Raw genomic sequence first — 13,378 nt, 5'->3', positions numbered from 1 at the left:
ACCAGGAAGATCACAGTAGGGGACGTCGAAATGCCCATTGTGATCCTTGGAGACCCCGCTTACCCGTTAATGCCTTGGCTCATGAAACCGTATACAGGGAAGCTTGACAGGAGCAAGGACCGGTTCAACTACAGGCTGAGCCGGTGCCGAATGACTGTGGAGTGTGCTTTTGGCCGTTTAAAAGGCGCTGGAGATCTCTTTATGGGAAGCTAGACTTGGGGGAAAGCAGCATCCCTGCGGTTATATCCGCGTGCTGTACCCTCCATAATATTTGTGAAGGAAGGGTGAAACATTCAGTCAGGAATGGACCTCCGAGGTTCAACGCCTGGAGGCTGAATTTGCACAGCAGAGAGCAGGGCTACTAGAGAGGCCAGCACAGGGCTACAAGGATTAGGGATGCCTTGAGGGAGGAATTTGAGGCTGAAAGCCAACAGTAATGTTTGGTGCCTTGCACGGGAGTGAAGTGCAGTGGTTACAATGATTTGCAGTGCCTGTTTTTTTTCCTGGGCTACGGTATCTTTCACTTTCTGCAATAAAAAAACTGTTTTAAAAGCCAAGAATTCATTTTGAAAAAAAACTTTATAACTAAAAAACATTTGGCAGGGGGGTGGGGTGGGGTGAACTGTACAGTCAGAGGTTTGAATATGTCCTGTCTGGAGTGCTGTGCAATGACTGCTGCACTTCAGGATGAAAATGCTGCATGGTGATGGGGGTTGAGTGCAGAGGGTAAGGGTCGTCGTAGTTCTCAGGGCTGGTAGGTGAACGTACAGGTGTTGGGGGCAGCTGGTGGTGGTAAGAACCTGGATGCTGGAGAAGGGGGTTTTGAGCTGACATTGGGGCACAAGGGAAAGAGCTTTGGGACTGGGGGGGGGGGGGCAAGCACGTAGTGCTCTGCCTGCATGGCTACGAGTGACTGGATACAGTCCGTTTGGCGCGCCAGGATGCTTATCAGCTGCTTCGTGCTTTTCTTCTTAGCCACTGCCTTTCTCCTGCTTTCTCTTTCCCTCCACTGCTGCATTTTTTCCTCCAGTCCTGCAGTTTTTTACTCTCTCTGGCAGACTGATTCATAACTGCTTTCACCATATCTTCTTTGCTTTTTCGTGGCTTCTTCCTCAGGTTTTGTAGCCTCTCAGCAGTCTCTGATACATGGCCAGTCGAGAATTCAAGGACACTGTCTGTATTAGAAAGACAAAAATTGAAACATTTAACAGAGGCAGCATTGTGTATAATCACAGTGAAGGAGTTTACAGTCTCACTTTAGCATACTTTCCACATACCAAACAGAGCACACAGAACCCACAGCAGCGAAGAAATGGTGAGTAAGGGGAATGGTGCACGAGTTAATTAATCCTGGAAGATATCTCGCTGCTGCGGGTCACCTGGGAAGGGGGACTGATTGGTTCAGGGCTGTACTGGGGTTTCTGTGCATTGGGGAAAGCAAACAGCTGCAGGGGGACCTACACTGAACACTATCCCAACATTTTCCACAGGAGTTTATCCTGGAAGATATCTCGCTGCTGCGGGTCACCTGGGAAGCAAGGGAGGGTCTTCTACAGCAATGCGGATTCCGCCCTGGCCCCTATGCAGCTTGCCTGTGTGCAGCAATGGTCCCCCCACCCCTCGCGGCACAGTGGCACGGACGCGTTAGCCTGACTGGGACAAGGACCACAGTGGCTCTCCCTATAAACTTGCGCAAGCGCATTGCCCACGCTCTGGCAGAAACTTTTGAAGAGATTACCGAGGCCGATTACCACGACGTGATAGACCACATCAATGGGCTATTCCACATCTAGGCATGCATGCATGCAGCCATAACCCTCCTCCTCTCCCAAACATTTCCATCCTGAAAATAAAAGCTGCTTACCGGGAACCCGCTCCTCTGCTTCTTCTTCACCACAAGTTTCAGCTGCTGCGACTGGCTACCTTCCTCCTGGCTTGAGAAGAGCTCCTGGCTGCATGCCTCCTGGGACTCCGGGGTGTCTCCCCCACCCAGTACCCTCACTCTCGGTTTCCCCCCCCTCCCTCCCTCCTCTCCTCTCCCCGCTCTGAACTGTCCATCGTGGTTCTCGATTGGCAGTGGGGTCACCCCCAAGTATCGCGTCCAGCTCCTTGTAAAAACGGCAGGTCGTGGGGGCAGCACCTGAGCAGCGGTTTTCCCTCGCGGGCTTTGCAATAGGCACTCCGCAGCTCCTTCACTTTAACCCTGCACTGCACCGCGTCCCGGTCATGGCCCCTTTCCAGCATGGCCTTGAGATCTGCCCATAGGTATCATAATTCCTACGGCTGGAGCGCAGCTGTGACTGCACAGCTTCCTCCCCCAAACACTGATGAGGTCCATCAACTCGCCATTGCTCCATGCTGGGGCTCGTTTGGCGTCGTGGAGGCATGGTCACCTGGAAAGATTCACTGATTGATTGCACTCCACACCTGGCTGAGCAAACAGGAAGGGGATTTTTAAAATTCCCGGGGCATTTAAAGGATAGGTCACCTGAGGCCAGGGCAGTAGAGTGCGAACTGATGAGCAGAGTGGCTGAACAGTCATTCTGGGATACCTCCTAATACCCTGGAGGCCAATTACAGTGCTTTTGGTGGCCACACTTGCAGAGCAGTGCTGCATCACCAGCGCTGCAATCCTTATACCCGAGGCAGAGCAGGAGTACAACCAGCTCTGCAGCCAGGGAGATGCAGTGCTGTATGTGACTTGCAAGTGTGGACGGTGAGTAAGTTGCAGCACTGGTGGTGGGTTTACAGCACTGCAACTCTCCAGTGTAGCCAAGCCCTTGGTCTCTTGGTTGCTTTTTACAGAATAGGACTGACTCTTCTAAAAGTCCTGGTTAAAAAAGGCTATGCTTTTTGTTTGCTATGTCAGTTTCTTCCCTATATATGTGTCAAAAGATTGGGAGTGAAATTCTGGATGTATTTAAACCAGTGGCAAAATTCTCATTTGATTTCAGGGGAGGCAGAATTTCAGTCGTGGTCTTTACATGAGTAAGGCATGTTCGGAAGTTATTTGTTTAGAATATGGCATTCAGCCTTATGGAAGCTTTCCTAGCAATACCGCTGAACAAAAAGATTCTTTCTTTTGGAAAATTATCAGTGACGCTGGATTAGGATATCATGTATCAAGGGTAGTGTTCTCAAACCAGAGTCCACCAATTATTAATGAAACCAGTACTGGGTCCTCTACCATATTCTTATGGACAGAACATTTCTGATCAAAGGAAGTTGAGGGAAATCATTTGAATGGTTACTAATCCCCCTTAGTCATTCATTTCCCCCTTTCAGTGACTTTAAAAAGTTTATACTCCCTTTAATTTTTATTTTAGCATGTTTCAAAGGATTTAGACTGCATTGGACAGGAACTTCTAGATGAAAGGTCTGTACATTATGAAGTGCAAACGTAATTAATGAAACTATTCAATCCTGAAAAAATGGTTAGTGCTACTAGTGACAATGGTTATTTCTCCTATTTTGTTGCTATTCTATACAAAGTGATCTGATATACCTGATTGGAATGATATTAACAGAAACTGGCCAAATTCTGCTGATATTAATGTAGCGTAATTGTAAATGAAGGCAAAAATTTGTCCATTGACTGCACTGTGTAGGTGATTTTGTATGTTAGAAATTGTAGAAAGTTAAATTTTCCTGTTCTGGTTCTGTGGAGATAAGATTCTGAAGTTTAGTTTGATTGCCCTGAGACACTTCCAGTTTATTTCTGTTTGAAATGGCTTTGATGTTAACCTGAATTTGTTCCTTTGACTGAATAGGTTTTGTTGACATATTGCAGTCAGCAGAGTGTCCAGATAAGCATACAGCAACTGAATGGAGTAAATGAACAGCTGTGACCTTAAGATGTTGCAATATCTCCTTAATTTAATTTAATACTATCTTTACTACACAGTATATATTTGTACTGCACTGTTACATTGTGCTAACTTCATCTATTAAAAACATCATCACCCTTATGCATTGCTCCCAAAAGGGAAAATGCCTATAGTGGGACACAAATGAGACTTTATTCCAGGAGAGGAGGAAGGGAGGAGAAAAAAAAGAAATTGGCATGAGCCCATAAACTGTTCATGTTAATCCTCTTTCTAATCACACATGACTTCAGCTGAAAAATCTCTCACATTTTTCAATCTGTAAAAACAGCAAAAAATCCTGTGGCACTTTATAGGGTACGTCTACACTGCACGATTATTTCGAATTAGCTTAAACCGATATTATAAAACAGATCTAATAAAATCGGTTTAGCGCGTCCACAGTGGGATCCCGAAATCGATTGTTTGCGTCCATGGTCCAAAGCTACCATCGATTTCAGGAGCGGTGCACTGTGGGTAGCTGTTCCTCAGCTATCCCATAGTTCCCACTTCCGTGTTGAGAGCACAGTGCCTGATGGGGCAGAAAACACTGCCCCGGGTGGTGCTGGGTACAGCCTCACCCCTCCCTTTGTGAAGGCAGCAGACAACCCTTTGGCGCCTTTTTCGCGGAGTGCATTGAGCAAACGCCATAGCACAGCAATCTTTCCCTTTTTTTTTTCACGTGGTGGTGGGGGGAAATAAACTGAGGAGCTGTTCCCTGAACCACGCCAGACACTGTGTTTGAACCTACAGACATTGGGAGCTCAGCCAAGAATGCAAATAATTTTCAGAGACTGCTGTGGACTGTGGGATAGCTGGAGTCCTCAGTACCCCCTCCCTCCCTTCATGAGCGTCCATTTGAGTCTCTGGCTTCCCGTTACGCTTGTCACACAGCGCTGTGTATCCTGGAGTTTTTTATTCAAACGCTTTGGCATTTCGTGTTCTGTAACGGAGCTGGATACAACAGATTTGTCTCCCCATACAGCGATCAGACCTAGTATCTCCCGTACGGTCTATGCTGGAGCTCTTTTTCGATTTCAAACTGCATCGCCAGCCGTGCTGATCAGAGCTCCACGCTGGGCAAGCAGGAAATGTAATTCAAAAGTTCGCGGGGCTTTTCCTGTTTACCTGCCCGCTGCATCCGAGTTCAGATTGCTGTCCAGAGCGGTCAGTGCTGCACTCTGGGATGCCGCCCGGAGGCCAATAACGTCGATTTCCGTCCACACGAACCCTAATCCGAGTTATCACTATCGAATTTAGCGCTACTCCTCTCGTTTGGGAGGAGTTCCGAAATCGATTTAAGGAGCCGTTAAAGTCGATATTAATGACGATGTCGTGTGAACGGATACAGCGTTAAATCGGTATATCGGTCATTAAACGGATTTAAAGTTGCAGTGTAGACCTGGCCATAGACTAACAGACGTTTTGGAGCATGAGCTTTCGTGGGTGATGCATCTGATGAAGTGGGTATTCACCCACGAAAGCTCATGCTCCAAAACGTCTGTTAGTCTATAAGGTGCCACAGGATTCTTTGCTGTTTTTACAGATCCAGACTAACACGGCTACCCCTCTGATATTTTTCAATCTGTTGCAGTGAAACAAGCTTAGTGATAGTCATCAGAACCTCTTAAGAACATTCTTTTAAAGCACATTTTGACACCCCTCTGTTTCATCTTCTGAATAAGCTGTCTGCCTCTGCTCAGAAAACCTAAGAGTAAATGATGAATGCTAACACCGCTACTGTATCTCTCAAATAGTCTATTATACCATGACTAGTACTTCAAAATGGCATGCCAGGAATTGAACATATTTATTTTTTATGTAATTTGTAAAGAGAAAACTACACTGAGTTTTGCATTTTAAAAGCATATTTATAAATTTATGAAGTATATTCTATCACACCACTAGAATCCTCTGATTCTGATTGCAGTGTTATTACAGAGGAAACTACTGCAAGTTCTTAAAAGAATAAGTAGGACATAATCTTAAAGATCTTCTCTGTTATAGTCATAGAAGTAAGGAATAGAAAAGAACTATTACAGTACTTGATTTAGTCTATCCCCTTGCCTTGCTCCAGACATTATCTTTTCTAGTGGTTATCCAGTCTAATTTTAAAGGTCTCAAGGAATAGTGTTTCCTATCATATGTTCAAAGATTGAGACAGAGGGTTACTTTTGTGACTATCTTTTGTAGGGATGCAGGTTTTTCTTTAGTGACTGTTCTCTTAAAAGGAACATGGAGAAAATATTGGTTCTATGAACACAGTTTTATAAAACAATTATGATGTGTGGCCTGACAGTAAGCAGAAGCTGTGTCACAGTGATATTGCGTTTTAAAAAGGATCTTGTATCTTAGAAAATTCATAAGAAAGATCTAATAGCTAGCCTGGAAAGTCAATGTTCAGGTGACTTTTCTTTATAGTGAATTTCTCTGTCATATTTAAGCATCCCAACTGATGGGAAAAATAGGCAGAAACTTTTTGTATGAAATGCTGCTAAGAATAAACCTGCACTGTTTCATCATATGAAATTTATTATTTTTTCTTTGAGAGTATTATGCCACCTGTTTGTGCCTACATTTATAATGCAATGGCACAGATTAACTTTATTGATGATTCGTTTCCTGTGTTAGGAAATGAGATACATAAAAAGTCTGGTTATGCCTAGAAAACCATTTAGCTCCATGTGGTGCTCATCAGTTATTAGAGCTTGGGTTGGTTTATTTGCATATTAGAGTTTGGGTTTTGTTGCATATTTACATGGGAACAATGGTGAAACTCTCCAACAAATGAAACAAGAAAAGTTAATCAGAATGGGTCTTTCCTACATAATTATTTGGGGTGATGTAATGCAGGATCATAGATGGAGTATTATTTCCTTAACAACATATTATCCTTGAATCTAATTTTGAGTAATGATTCTTACATTCCTTGGTTCATTCATACCTGATCCCCGCACCATTGCTAACATGAAGAGTATAACAGTATTTTAAACACTGTATTTTATAAATATAAATCTGGCTGCTTTTGATGGTTGCACAACTGATCCCTTGTGAACTCAGAGGATAGCATTTACTCATAAAATCCCTTTGTGTGTGGAAATGAAGCATACATTGATTTTCCACTTTTAAATCTGTGTATACAAATGACAGTGATAAAAAACATATTCAGAAAGGTGAACATGCATCAACAGAGCCGGGGTTGTCACCCCACTGGAAACGTGGCCCTGAAAAGAAGAGAGCCAACAAATTTTCATAATACTGAACATTTACATGGTATGAAACATTTCTTGTCAAAAACTCTTAGCTGTATATGAAATGGGCATTTTTTATTCCAGTGAGAGATGTCTATAAATAGGTGTACAATTACACTTACATACATCTCCAGATTCCAACAGGTGGCATTTGAATAACAAACACTATTGTATATATAAGGGGGACGGTGAGAGTAGAAACACTTAGGCAGGCTGGGGTTTGGTCATCTACTTACAAACGCAACCGTATTTTCACCATAATTAATTGTCTAATTGAGCATCCAAATTTAGCTGATGCATTTGAACATGTAATTTATTCAAATGCACTCTTCTTTGTAATCTGTTCATAATGTCATATTATTAATTACTGAGTGAGAGGCTTGAATATGAATTCATTTTGAAAGTGTTCTTATGATAAATAGAAAGAGAAGAGAAACGATTTATTTAACAACCTTGATAATAAACTGTCTATGGAAACAATTTAAATTTCTTCAGAAAATTTAGTGATTAAAAACTCTGCGCACTGAGACTCAGACCCTGACTCAGCTAAATCAGGCTCTTGTAGCTCAGTCTCTGAAGGGCTATAAAATTGCAGTGTAGATATTTAGGGTTGGGCTGGAGCACAGACTCTGAGACATTCCTCCTTTGAGACCCCTGTAGTGAATATCTGTACTGCAATTTGATAGCCCTGTATCTGGAGCTCAGGCTCTGAGAAGTATCCCCACCCTCCGGGGGGTCTCCAGGCCCTGGGCTTCAGTCTGAGCTCAAATGATTACACAGCAATTTTATCGCCCTGCAGTCTGATTCCACAAGCATGGGCAGCAGGTTTGTAGAAATTTTGGTGGTGCCCAGAACCCGCCCCTGACCAAACTCTGCCCTCCCAAAACTCTGCCCCCCCACCTGCCCAAGGCTCTGGGAGGGAGTTTGGGTGAGGGAGGAGGTCTGGGGTGGAGCTGGGTTTGGTGTGGGGCTGGGGATGAGGGGTTCATGATGCAGACGTGGACCAGGGTTGGGGCAGATGGTTAGAATGCGGGGGGGGATGAGAGCTCTGGCTGGGACTGGGGATGAGGAGTTTGAGGTGTGGGAAGGGCTCAGGGCGAGGATAGGGGTGTAGGGGGTGAGGGTTCTGGGGCTGGAAATGAGAGGTTGGTGTGTGGGAGGGGCTCAGGGCAAGAGTAGGAGTGTGGGGGTGAGGGCTCTGGCTGGGGATGAGGGGTTTGGGGTATTGGAGAGGCTCAGGGCTAGAGCAGAGGGTAGGAGTGTGGCAGGTGAGGGCTCTGTCTGGGGCTGGGGGGGTTGGGGTTTTGGACAGGCTCAGGGCTGGGGCAGAGGGTTAGGGTGCAGTGGAATCAGGGCTCTGTCTGTGATGGGGATAAGATGTTTGGGGTGTGGGAGGGGCTCGAGGGTGCGGTGGGGGGTTAAAGCTCTGGCTGGGAGTCTGGGCTCTTGGGTGGGGCAGGGCTGGGGATGAGTTTAGGGTGCAGGCAGGCTGCTCCAGGACAGAGGCCAGAAAGGAGGACTCCCCCAGCCCTTTCCCTGTGCTCCTAGGACCCCTCTCAGGTCCAGGAATCTCCCTCACCTCCCATGTGGTGGGTGCAGTGGGGTGTTGCGTGCACCTCCTCCTCTGCTGTTGCCCCTGACTGTAGCCTCACTGGGCATGGGGGATGGGGCTGCCTCCTTGCCCAGCATGGGCAGGAGCGATGACTGCAGGTGGGGGGGTTTGGGTGCGGGAAGGAGGCTGTGCTGATGGAGGGTCCCGCTGGAAAAGGGAAGGGTCTGAGGTGGAAAGGAAGGCTCAGAGTCAGTTTGCCCTGGGAGTTAATATGGGGAGCACTAGGACTCAGCAGCATCAGTTGCTGCAGGGAGGCAGCATGGAGCTGCACGGAAGAGGCAGGGGCGCTCTGCTCCTCCGGGGCCCAGGGACGTGCATGGGGCCAGCAAGGGGGGGCAGGGGACACTCAAGGGAGGTGCAGGGGGGCAGCAGGTGGGGTCAGGAGGGAAACCTGGCCCCAAACATTAGTGGAGCTGGGCCCCTGGACTCTGAATATTGCTGGTGCCCAGGCACCACATGGGTATGTAACTCACCACCCATGCCCACAAGCCCATGTCAGCTGACCTTGGACAGCTGTGACCATGCCTTGGGTCTTATTGCAATGTAGATGTATGCTCGGCGGTCACTTTTGTAAGCTGTGTGAAAGAAGAGTTCATCCTGGCCAATTCAGTCTCCTGTACACAGTGTTTGGGGTAATGGACAAAGCTGAATGAAACTTCTTTTCAGTGTGCCAAATTGTTTTGTAATGTTTACATTCAGTTCAACCCAAACTAATTTTTGTTTAAAATTTTTGTTTTTCTGAGCTGCCAACAAATCAAAAAATAAGTTATTTCTCCATCTCTAGTAAAGGATCTGGTTCTGCACAGAGCCACTCTTCACAATCCTGCGATTCCCCCAGCATTGGAGGGGTGCAGAGTTTTCTTATGTGGACTCCCTACTCCGTAGCACTCTCCCCAGCAGAAACATATAACAGCAACTGTATGTTGGGTGTTGGGTGCTCACAAAGGGGGCTTTAGGAGTCATTTGCAATGGGTATTATGTTTATTCATCAGTGAACGTATTCCAAATCTCCTTTTAGTTCTTCACAGAATCAAATTTGATTTTATTGAACTAATCAACTCTAAACTAATCATACGCCCATGCATTTGCAAAGTATTTTATTATCTATATCTGTATACCTCCAGGATTTCCTAATAAGTTAATTGATCTTTTTCAAGCTGAAAATAGATTTAAATATCTCCAGACAATCCAGTGCATCATCTGGTCAGCCAGTGCACTTTGTGTTGGATTTGTATTGTTGTTTTTAATCTACTTAAAATTTCTTTGGCTAGAGACCTGGTGTGAAATCCTGGCTCACAGAAGTAAGTGGCAAAACTCGCATGTCTCCTTCATGTTCCATACAGTGCTAAGCACAATGATGTGGTGACACCAAATGATAATACTAATAACCAAAGAACCTCCATCAGCAGCCCTGGATCTCGGCTTTGGAGGCAAAAGTCAAGTCTATTTTGTTTCAACAGGCTCATACATCTACATATTTAGATGTTTTCCTGTGTGCTCTCATTTTTGTATTTAAAATCCACCCCACATCCTAATTGATCTTAAGTTGGTAGACTAGCTGAAAGTAATCAGGTTTTCCTTTGTGCCAATTCCTTTGGTTCAGTACGGCTACATACTTGAGCTGGCTGGACCTCTATTTTGATAATGATATTTTATATTACTTTGATTGCAGTGGGTCAGTGCAGCTGTTGTGTACATAGTTTATTAAGGGGGACTATCAAAGTGCGCAAAAGCAATTTCATAGCTGAAAATCAAGAGTATCTCAACTTTTGCATTTTGTTTCTTCATATTACAGTTGACTCTCTAACTGATGCAGCAAATTCAAAACTTAGGTATCACATACATATGATGAGGTGTAACATTACGTAATTTTACTAAGTTAAAAGGAAACCTGCAACTATTTAGTTCAGTCTGGCATGACTACATGTCTACATGACTACATGACAGACACTATCATGTCTACACTAGATGCGATAAATCGATCCCCAATAAATTGATCACTACTTGCTGATCTGGCGGGTAGTGTAGACTGTCTGTGAGCTGGGCCTGTTCCCCAGTGTAATTTAAAGCAGCCTAAGGGTTGCACCAATTTGTATCTGTTCAGATACCAGAGGTGCTCAGATACCATGGTGACAGGGTGTGGTCTAAGAACTTAAAAAGGAAGATAGCTGCCAACAGCATTAAGTAGCCAATAGGGCAGCCAGGGATTGCTTGACCCTGTAGATTGTCACATTGAGTGGGACAGGCTCAGAAGCCACTATGCCAGCTCTTCAGCTACCAGAGGGTGGCCCAGTGTCTGCCAGTGATTCAATAAAAAGTAGCCATGCCACAGGGGGGTATCTGGGCCAAAGTTTTTAATGATATATTTTGCCTTTCAGAGCCATCAGGTGGTGGTGTCCATCATGCTGAAAAAGGCCATTTCTCATCTCCATATAGAAGTCTGAAATGCACTAGGCTTTTTATCCTGTTATTAATACCTTGAGATACCCAGTCTCATCACTACACACCCTCCCAGACACATTGGTCAGCCTGGGTGTTCTAACCCTCTCTGTTACTTAAAGTTAAGCTGCTGTATATAACCATGCTAACTGCACAATCAGATTTTTTTGTAGGTTATCCCAGTTTGCATTTCTGCTTCCAGCCCAGCATTATTTCTCATTTCTTAGCTCTTGACAGAGTCATTGTCAGGAGGTCCGATTCATATTGTGCCCTGCCTTGTGGTCAGTAAAGCCTTTATCATGGGAATAGATATTAGAATGTTAATGCCAAATGCATCCTGTTAAATAGAGTTAAGCTCTCTACTACTTTGACCTTTCCATATTTTGCATTTTATTTCATGTTGTTATTCATTTTACATAAATTAGCTAGGGAAGAGGACAGCCTATCAAAAACTCTCTCTTTTACCTGGCTGCAGTATCTATTGGGCATTCTTTAAATAGTTTGACTATTTTAGTTTAATTAGTTAAATTAGTTAAATTACTACAGTGCTTGAGAGAAGAATTAGTATTCAGAGGGGAAGAAAGAGATCTTTCCATTTAAAAAGAAACAACCCACTGTTTCCTGTTGAACCTATGAAGTGATGAGCAGCCTTACACCATTCTGCTTTTCTAAATATGAGTCCAGGCTATTCAGAATCACCCAAGCAGTGCTCAGTAGTTTGCAGGATAACTCCTATGTTTCTTAATTTTTCAAATATTTCAATGGATTTAAATAAAGTCAATAGTCCAATTCTTCGCTCAATCACACTGAGGGAAATCAGAAAATCAATGGAGTTATGCCAACGTGACTTAAAGCAGAATCGGTTTCAGTTGGAGTTGTATAGTTTATACTCCCAGACAACGCTTGAAAATATATGGGTAAAGAAGCATTCACTGCTTTAAATAATCTGGAAATAATTCTTTTTCTAAGAAACGGAGTTAATATTTCACTTTCTCTCAACTGACTGTTAAACTTCCCAGCAAATAAAGAGGTTTCAATGACTTACCCAATTACCTAAAGACATAATGTTGGACATTTCAAGTGAATACAGAATGAAGAAATCGTAATTAGCTGGTCAGAACTTTCCTACTGAAATATTTTTTCAACAGAATCCTGCTTTATGACAAAATGAACTTTTTTGTGAAAATTTTTTTGTTTCCATCTAGAATTTTTGAGGTTTATTTTTTTTTAATGAAAATCCAAAACATTTTGAGGAAATTTTTTTTTGTTCAGATTTGTTGAACTAAATGGATTTTAATTACTATTAAAATACCCTCAAACAACTAATATGATATCTCATCTGAGCCTATATACTTCTGTTCACATGAATATTTATACCAATTTCTTGTATTTAAAATAAATAAAAGTCCACAACTGCATGACCTGACTGGCAAACTGAGAGAATAGTAGATAAGGTTTTATTCTTACTGAGTTTTATTTAAAACTCTGAAGAACAGGTTTTTGAAATAAATTGACTTGACCTGTCATGTTAGTTAGAAGTCAAATCAGTCACAATAAACATTCTCTCTCTCTCGTACACACACACACACACACACACACACACACACACACACACACACACACACACACATACATATCCTGTTTATGGGTGAAAGTTATTTTGCTTTTTTAAATAGCTTGATGTTTAGTTTGTATACCAGTCTTGCTTTAGGATATGTAATATTTGGATGTACCTGCTTAAGGCTGAGAAATCAAAGCTATTGAGCTAGATTTACCCCCACTGATACAGGGGCATACTAGAGAGCAGCCAATCTCATACTAGAAGGTCTTTCAAACAAGATCAGTGAGCAGTACATTGACTGGAGACTGAACTTATTGTGCATGCATCTTGCATGATTCCATAACCTTGAACTGATACTCGCATGGTCTGCAGACAGGAGCTATGTCGAACCAAAACAGAACTGAATGTTGAGAAGCCTCACTTGGACAATGAGAGAGGTGTGAGAAGAAAGCATTGAGGAGGATGCCAGTTAAATAAATTATCATTTCTATTACAAACGGTTTATTCCCAGGTTTCTGAGATGTCAGTGCGGTTTTCTGCTTTTTAAGAATGTAACCCAGCCAGAGGTTAGGGAAAACAAGCCTGTTATATTTATTCTAACTTACATATAGTAGGTGGTGGATAGATTTTATGGGAAATAATGGTATCCTTT

The sequence above is a fragment of the Chelonoidis abingdonii genome, chromosome 5 (assembly GCF_003597395.2).
Source record: "Chelonoidis abingdonii isolate Lonesome George chromosome 5, CheloAbing_2.0, whole genome shotgun sequence".
NCBI lineage: Eukaryota > Metazoa > Chordata > Testudines > Testudinidae > Chelonoidis > Chelonoidis abingdonii.
This window is presented reverse-complemented; position numbering follows the sequence as displayed.